This window comes from Mesocricetus auratus, unplaced genomic scaffold (assembly GCF_017639785.1).
Source record: "Mesocricetus auratus isolate SY011 unplaced genomic scaffold, BCM_Maur_2.0 Super-Scaffold_100007, whole genome shotgun sequence".
In the NCBI taxonomy this organism is placed as follows: Eukaryota; Metazoa; Chordata; class Mammalia; order Rodentia; family Cricetidae; genus Mesocricetus; species Mesocricetus auratus.
The window spans coordinates 2735978-2745569 of NW_024429191.1; the positions used below are offsets into that span (position 1 = coordinate 2735978).

General features: G+C 41.2%; 1 long non-coding RNA gene across 1 annotated transcript; it reads right to left on the reverse strand.

Annotated features, from left to right (window-relative positions):
- Nucleotides 1-707: 707 nt before the first annotated feature.
- On the reverse strand, nt 708-7835 carry LOC110343644. Its single transcript, XR_002385944.2, has 4 exons — nt 7588-7835; nt 5140-5224; nt 1416-1551; nt 708-1268 (listed from the first exon to the last, which is right to left on the reverse strand). It is a non-coding gene; the product is annotated as an uncharacterized LOC110343644 (long non-coding RNA).
- Between the last annotated feature and the right edge of the window lie 1757 nt (nt 7836-9592).

Consider the following 9592-nt stretch of genomic DNA (forward strand, 5'->3'; position numbering starts at 1 on the left):
CAATGAGTGGTCCAGCCTGAGACCCACACCACTCATGAGAATGAGTCCACCCCTGACACTGCCTGGAGTGCCAGGACCCAGAGGCTGGATGGCCCAGAGATCTATATATTGAACCAAACATGATTGGAGGAAAAACGTCAACATAATGATACTTTTTAATATTCTGTTATATTCATAGATCAATTCCTACCCCAGTTGTCATAGAGAGCTTGCATCCAGTAACTGAGGGAAACAGATGGAAATCCACAATCAAACATTAGCCCAAGATCAGGGAATCCTGCTGAAGACAGGGAAGAAGGTGGGGGGACAGTCAAGAACATCATATCAAAATCCCACAGAAACAACTAACAGAGGCTCACAGAGGCTCATAGAGGTTAAACCAACAACCTGGAAGCCTGCATGGGACTGAGCGAGGCCCTCTACCTATATGTGACAGTTGTGGGACTCAGCAGTGGGAGCAGTGGGTGTCCCTAAGACTTTAGCTGGCTTTGGGGAACGTACTCCTCATACTGGGTTGCCTTGCCCAAGTTTAGTAAAAGTGGAGGTTCTTAGTCTTGCTGCAACTTGATAGCTATGTTTTGTTGATATCCATGAAAGACCTGCCCTTTCCTGAACAGGAGAGAAGGAGGAGATTGGGAGGGAGGGCAGAGGAGAGGTGAGAGGAATGGGGGGAGAGGGAGGAAACTGCAGTCAGGATATAAAACAAATAAATTAAAAATAATTTCTTTATTCTTGAATATTTCATACATTTTGAGGAAGATCCATACTGATGTCCACAATGGCTGGGCTAATTTAAAAAGACATATTTCAAACTAAGAGCATTACCCATAAACATATCATTATTAAGTACACTACTTATTTTATAGATTTTATCATGTAAGTTTACAGTATACGGCATGATGCCACAAGATATACATGTAATGGAACAGTAGCCACACAGCAACAGAGTAAGCCAGCATATCTGTATACATCCAGTTTCCCCCTGTGCTCCTGAGTAAGGCAAAACTACCACCGAGATCAAGACGAGAATGGTTTTATCACACCATCGGACTGGTTCCTGTTGCCTTCCTGTGAGTATAGAACACTCTTGTGACCTCTGTCCCTTGATGGTCCAAGATCGCCTTCCCTTGAACTTCAGTAGATAGGCACATGCTTCATGATACTGTGGTCTCCCTCCTTGGCTTAACAAAGTGGCCTTGAGTGCTGCCCATGTTCTTGCATGTAGTTGTTGTTTTATGAAGGAAAATACAACCTGTTTGTCTTTTCTTCTGTTGAGAAATGGAATATTTTAGTTGAGGGAGTGTGCATTTGTGCAGTTCTCTATGGAAATTGTAAGCGATCCAGTCATCAGAGGCACAAGCACTGTAAATGCTCTTGCTGCCCTGATGTGGAGCACCCTTGGTTGGTCTCAGTACCTTGACAAGGGAAAGGCAGGCAAGCTCTCTGAGATTCCTGCTGGAGAAGCAAGCTGTCAGGGCGTGTCTGAAGCTTCATTCTGGATGTGGGGATCCAGGCTGGACTCCCTGGGCACGGGAAACCCAGCAAAGATTGCTGAAAGATTACCAGAGGAAAACACTGAGGAGTTACGTTAAAGCATCACTAAATTCATATGGACTGCACTTTGTGTTCCTGCAAGTTACTCTTAGTGCCTAGTAACATATAAGGAGCCTGGCCCTCAGAAAGGAAGTTTTATAACTTACCTCCTGATGTTATCTGCTCTCTCCCTTTCCATCTTCCCCCTCTTCTCTGTCTTCTACCACCTCTCCCTTTTCCCCTCTCTGCTTTTTTGGTACAGGGTCTGAGGTAATCTAGGCTGGCCTAGAACTCATCACGTGGCCAAGGAGGACTTAAAACTCATGACCCTCCTGTTCTATCTCTGCAATGTGAACCACTACACTGTTTTGTGCGGTTTTGAAAATGGAGCTAGGGGCTTCATGCATGATAAGAAAGCTCAGACAAACACTCCATCAGTCAAGGCCTATCCCCAGCCCCCACAGAAAGGTTTCAATTAGGCACTGCGTAGAAAACATGGCTCTGGTATATGGAATGAAGACATGTATTCAGAAGGGAACCTCCTCTTAGGTTGATGTTTGCAGGAGCTTCTAAGAGAAATGAGTATTTCTCCTAAGAGAAATGAGATGTGTTGTGTGCATTTTCTTCTAAGAAAATTATATCAAGGACATATTTTGATTTGCAAGGGAAAAATATTCACGCTGTTTTCTAACGTAAGAATGTTGAGTAACCCCTGGACATGAGCTATCATTGCTGTCAAGTTTCATTGTTAAGCTCAGCTGCAAGACACACACTTGCTGTAAATTATATTTGGTGCCTCTCAGCAGTTGCTCTCTGCTCCCATTGTACACTCCACCTTTCTTTGGCATTTCCTGTTTCTTTTGTATCATTTCTCACCTTAACTGGGAAGGTGTTAGGATGATCTCGGGTCACTCTGTACACACACACACACACACACACACACACACACACACACGCATGCACGCACACACACATGTAAATGCCTGCTCTGGTTCCTGGTGTGACTTCCTTAACCCACATCCCTAATAACAAAGTGTGTAACTTTGCATTAGCTATGCTGTAATTATAAGAGAACCTGCGGAATAATATATTCAAAGAAATCCCATTTCCCACAGCTAGACATGAGGGTTTTTTTAGCTTCCAATTTTATGGTCTAAACCAGCTCTTTGATTTACACACTTGTAATCACTACTTTCTGCCTGTCAGCATTGTCTGCTAACCCAGGGACACCGGCTTTTTTAGCCAAAGCCATACAAACCTAAGGAGCATGGTGCAAAGAAATAACCATGTTCTCAGTATTGCTCTTTCCCCGCCCTGGAGTCCCCCCTCCTCTTCCTGCCTCTGTCTGTCTCACTCCTCACCTCCTCCTCCTTCTTCTCTTCCTTACCCTCCCTATCTCTCTCACTGATTTTAATTTTTATTGTTATTTCTATTTTCTTTTTGTTATTTAGTGATTTCATGCATGCACATATTGTGTTTTGATCAAACACACCTCCTTTCCCTCCCCATCATTTATTGCATCTGTGTGGAACTGTATTAGTGAATTCAACATGTTTGTGGGTGGCTGCAGAGGCCAGAAGCTGGAGTTACTGGCAGCTGTGAGCTACCCCATATGTGCTGGGAACTGAACTCAGGTCTTCAAGAGGAATAGCACATATTCTTAACCAATGAACATCCTCTCACTGATTTTTATACAATTCACATAAACTCATATAAACTATGAAAAATAAATGCAAGAAAAATCTCAAGACTATTTAATTGTTAGTATATTGCCTAATATGATTCAATGTTATATATTCATATTTTTGCAACATTTGAGAAGTTGGAGATAATCATATAACTTAACTTGTTCTTCAGTCTCAGTGTACACATCATAAGAGAGAAAGACATCTCTCCTCCATAAACATTATAATTATCAGATTCAAGAAATTTAACACTGATAATATGTCATTGTGAATGTAGTCTGTATCTAAATGTTCATTTTTCCAACATCTTCCATGGACCTTCACCCCATCCCAGTCCACTTTCCAATCTATAGCATACACTGCATCGAACTGTGGTATCTCTTCAGTCTGTTTTCATTCTAGAATGTTCTTCAGCCTTCTCTTACCTTTACTGACCATGGCATTTCTGAAGAGCCAGTTATGCTACAGCATGTTCTCCCAACGTACCTAGTTAATGCAACACCTGCCATCGATCTCCACTACTTTCACTTTGCAACCAATAAACAATTTGTACATAGTCCTTATGGACCTGTACCATCCCGAACCTTCAGTCAAATTTGATAGCAACAGCTCAGCCTAACCTCTACTGACTAGTGCTCACGGTATCAGAAGGTTCTCTGAATGCTACACAACTGCATACCCTACCAGCAAGATACTTTTGTGCAATAGTGGCATAAAAGTAATGGAAGTAGCAAACCACTATCTGATTGGATTTAAGGCCTACTCTAGGAGATGGAACCCATCCCTGTCACTACTTGGGTGGCCAACAACTTAAGACTAGATAGGCCATGGACACAGGGGAAAACCCAACACTACCATACTGCTAAAGAAACAACAACAGAATGACTCCTGATGACATTCTACTATACTCATAGATTGGTGCCTTGCTCAGTTGTCATCAGAGAAGCTTCCTCCTGCAGGAGATGGGAACAAATGCAGAGACCCACAACTGAATAATGTGCGGAGAGGGAGAGACCCTGGAACACTTGGTCCTAAGTGGAATATCTCCCTTAAATCCCTCACCTAAGGGTTCAGGAAAATCTGCAAAGAGGAGGCAGAAAGATGTTAAGGGGATAGAAGATACTAAGGAATCATGGCTTTCTAGACACAACAGAACACATATGAATTAACAGAGATGACAGGTCCTGTGCAGGTCAAAACCTGATGGGGCCCCAACACTGCAAAGGGAAAGTTGACAAAAGCCCCTTCCCTAGACCAGAAACTATCTACGTTGACAACTTCTCTCATAGCATTCTGTCTTGGCTTTTTTTAATCTTACAAGTTTTTGCTTATATTTATTTATTATGGCTTCTGATTTTATGTTTTTGTGGAATTTCTGTGTGTGCAACCTGTTTCTATGTGTTTTTCTTTGGCTATTTTTTCTGTTTATTTTTTTGCTATTCTTGATTATTTGTCTTTATTTTACCTTATACTATATTATTTTTTAAATGCCTGTTTATTTTCTCATGAAAGAAAGGAAAAAAGATGTATATTTAGATGAGTGAGGAAATGGGGAGGATCTGAGAGAAGTTGTGAAAGTGGAAACTGTTGACGGAATATATTTTATGAAGATTTAAAAATGAGTCTATTTTCAATTTAAGGAAAAGAGCACTTGCTGTTTTTTAAGAGAACCAGGGTTCTAGGGGATCCAACACATTCTTCTGGACTCTGAAGGCATTAGTCATGTACTTGATGCACATACACACACACAAGCAAATGCATACATACATACATACATACATACATACATATATACATACATACACACACACACACACACACACACACACATACACAAGCTTTTTAAACAAGGAAAAAAGTCATCAATGTATACAACAGAAATACCTCTAATCCCAGTCCTGTAGCACAGCACACATCCTACCTTCTATGCAGTTACTGCTTCATTTTCGAACAGTGATGAAACCTGGATCTCACTGTCTTCAAAATATTTGCTCCTTTGCCGGAGGCTAGGATACACCAAAGCAGGCAGTTTCATGATGATAGGATGTTGCATTATAAAAGGCAACCACTTAACTTGAGTGCAAAACAATGTTTTTAATTCTGTTTTCAGATAAAATTAAGAAGGCATGTATATTTCAAGAGTCTGACAAATTCATACACTGTTATAACCCATAACCTATCAATAGACAGCAGAATTTCTATCATGATATAAATTCCCTTTTGTCACATCTTCCTGTCCATTTCCCGGCACCCTCTTGCCTCTTACTGTAAATGACTTTTACCTACTTCAATGCACCAAAGTAACAGCATCATGCCTTTCTTCTCTGTGTCTGGTTTCTTTCCCCAAGTACAATGTCTAAATGGTTTATCTTCATTGTTACATGTAACCCTTTCCCTAATTATTGCTGAGTAGCTATGTCTCTGTATAAATATGCTACTGTTTGTTCACTTTTCCACTGATAACTGTTTCAGTTTCCGGTTTGAAGCAATTACAAAGTATTGTGTCAGCATCTCCTACAAGTCTTCCTGATTTCCCTTTGTTGTTTATCTGTGAGTGGATACACAAGGTTATCACAAAGCAACTGCAAATTATCTGTCTGCTGTGTTTATACCAAATACTAGGAGTAATATCTAAGGGTCAGTTTCTCTGTGTCCTTGCCAACATTTGATGTGGCAATCTTTGTTAGTTTTAGCCACTCAGATGAGAACAGCTACATGTTACACGTTACCATGAATTTAATGTTTCAGTCCCATCCTGATTGATGACATTGAACATACATTCATATGTTTATTTAGAACTTGTGTTTCTTCTCTTGTAAAAGTGCACTTGAGACACTGATCATTTTCAATTGGGCTATGGCTAGGGTTTTTCACCTTTGTAATGCGGTCTATATTATGCAAGCTGGCCTCAAACTTGCTATGTAACCAATGGCTATTTTAAAGTCCTGATCCTCCTGACTCTACCTCTCAATGCTGGGATTACAGGAGTGTACCATCTTGCCCAACAGGATTGCTTTTTATTTTTTATTATTATTACTGTTTTCTTTAAGTTCCATATGCATTCTGATAAAGTTCCAGGTCATATGTGTGTTTTGAATTTTTTGTGTGTATATACGGGCTTCTTGGCTAGTTTACATAATGGTGATTTTTGATGTGCAAGAATGTTTAAATTGAACTGCAGAGATAGCTTTCAGTACAGCTTATGACTTTCCATAATGCCAGCTCCAGAGGATCTGCTGCCCTCTGACCTCAGGTGGGCAAGTGCTCACATGTGCACTTGTACACACACACACACACACACACATACACACACACACACACACACACACACACACACACAAACGATTTTTAAAAATCTTTTAAAATTACACTGTTTAAGTTTTAGGGCCTTGGGAGAAAGCTTAGGCGGCAGAGTGCTTGCAGTGTAAACATGAGGACTTGAGTTTGAACCATGGCACCAAGTTAAAGCAAGCAAACAAACAGACAAACACAAAATCCGAGTGTGGTGATGTACACTTGTGATCCCAATTCTGGGGAGACTAAGAAAAGCAGTTCCCTGTAATTCCTTAGCCATCTAGCACAGCTTTCTCTGCAACCCTGAGGTACCCACAGAGGTCCCTCTCCTAAAAACAAGGTACACAGCTCCTGAGGCGAAATGCTCAGGGTTAGTTGAGCTCGGGTCTACACATATATGCACAGGCACACACACACATGCACTCACACACACACACATACCACACACACACATATACAACACACATAACACATATACACACCAGGCAAGCACACATAGCACACACATACAAACATGCATGTGAGCACACAGAGAGAATACTGAGTTTTCATGAAAACTAGTATGTCTTTCATTTTTTCTTTCTCCTGTCCCACCTAGAAAATCTTTCTAGCTAAACTGTGTGGAAAGTCACCTATAATTTCTTCTAAATTTTTATATTTTTAATTTTATGCTTTGGCATTTAATTCATCTCAAATTCAAATTGGAGTGTAATATAAAGAGAGATTAATTCATTTTTTGTGATAAACTGTTTTGGTACCTTAGTCTATAAACATGGATAATATAAGCTTGACTCTATTACTGGCTTTTCTAGATTATTTCATTTATTCTGTTCTATTTCACCATATACAAAAAATAAAATATTTGTGTGCATTAACACTTCAGTGAGTGATCTTGCTAAGTTTATTTATTGATTCCACTGGCTGATTTATTGATGCCTTGGGTTTTCTCATAAATCACAGGCAATTTGAAAACAGTGTTTCTTATTTTAGTAGTCTTATTGCTCCTGTCAGGACACTGGAGCAAGGGATGACAAAGTGTGTAGAGCAGGCCACACCTTCATTAGCTGTTGCTTACCTCAAGCTTTTCTGCTCTCTTTAGGTCATCAATGGCATCATCATCATCATGAGTATCATCCTTCCCTCCTAATCTGCACATCCGCCGGTGTCCTCTCCTTGCTCCTGGCACACAACATCAGCCTCAGAAGAGGTGATGAAGATCCTTACTTCTTCCCAAAGCTGACTGTTGTCTGCACTGCAATGGCTTCCCACCTTGTCTAGGCATCTCCTACACATCTCTTCCTTGTCTATTTCCATAAGGGCGAGCTTCACCAGATAGCTGGAAACAGAAGCAAACATCAGACATGAAGTAGCTCCCTAGCATCCCTGCTTATTTACTCACTCACCTGATGGGAAACAGAGAATGGCCTCACACCTTCTCTTTCTCCTGAATATTCCTCAGTTTTGGGTGAGGCATATGTGCGACTAACTAAGGACCGCTAACTAGCTTTTACAGACCTTCACTCTATTAATGTCACCAACAAGCCAGATACAAGTCTCAGTATGCCCTGCCCCTCTGGGCCCGCATCTGTGCCTTTAGGTTGCAGTGGTATCTCTATCACCTCCATATTGCTTCCAAACTCCTTCCACCATGGCAAGCTCCATCATTTGCCTTTTTCTTGACAGGTACACTCATGCCTCCTTCTGTCTTAGCTGGCTCCCATCGTTATATTCCTACTCTGATTACCACCCATCTGCACCCTTTGCCTTCTCTCTCCTTGCTCTCTTCCCCTCCCTCTTCTCAGTGCCTTGTATCATTTATAAAATATGTTTAAGTCACTTCTTTAAAGATAATTATCAAACAAGTCAATAAAACAGATAAGAAAGCAAACCAAACAAGGTTTCTCAATCTCCCTGTCGCAGCATTCTGCTGTAATGGCCCAATAGTAGCCTACAGCAATCTCAGAGTCTCTAATTGCCCATGTCTGTTCAGGTACCTTCTCATACTAACCTTGCTTCTGGCCCTCTACTTCTCTGATGCCCTTCCATTTATATCTTTCCAGGATGCTTTCCCCAGACAGGCTATCTTATTTCCCCTGCTAATGTGCTTGATGCTGGAGAACTACACACTGTAAACTGGTGAACATGATAACTGAAATGTTGAGTGTGCTTTGCACCACAGTATGCATTGTGTGCACTTGAGATTTTATGATTCCCAAGTGTGTTCATGATTTTATTACCATTTCCAGAGCCCCCTGCCTTTCCAGTTCAGATCCCTGGTTCCTATCTAGGCCTGTCTTCCCCTAGGAGTCAGTTCTAGCCCTTTCTTTCTTGCCCTCAATGCATTGTCTTGTAGCTCTACATCAACCCTTTGGCTTCCCCTCTATCTCCAGTTGTCTCTGCTATCCACTGGATCCTTTATTGTCATGTCTAGTGAGCCTTTTACTGGGCTGTTTAGGAAGTGTCTTAAATTCACATGTCTGAACTCTAACCTACTGTCCCTTCCCTGCATCTTCTCCAGTATTCTCTATTTTACTTAATTACCTGTATCATCTTACTATGCTAGATTGCTTTGCATCACTGTGACAAAATGCTTGAGGTCACTGACTTTACAGGAATAAAGGCTTCTTTCAGGTCACAGTTTCAGAAGCTCAGTTCTGATCCCTTTGCCTTATTGCTTTGGGTCTGTGGTGTCTATGCAGCATGGCAGGAGTAGATGAGGCCTGTTCACTTGACAGTAACTGGATAGTAGAGGGTATAGTGAGTGAATGCAGGCGTCAATATCCCCTTGTCATACCTGACTTCTTTTGATTACATGCCCACCTTTTGATGACCTCCTGAAGAGCCTCCCATCATTCCCTGGACTGAAGACCACTGGGTCTTTAGGAGTTATTTGAGAACCAAAATACAGCACTTGATACAAGCTATTGTAAGTCTTTAGTGGAAGAGGCCTGTCTCTGCCAATTCACAGGCCTGAATTGTTGGGCTGTGATCACAGTTGGGGATCAGTCACTGTCTGGTCTCCTGCTGGCCCTTTTCATTGTCTAAGTCTAACAATTGTCTGAGTTGTAACCAGAGTGTCA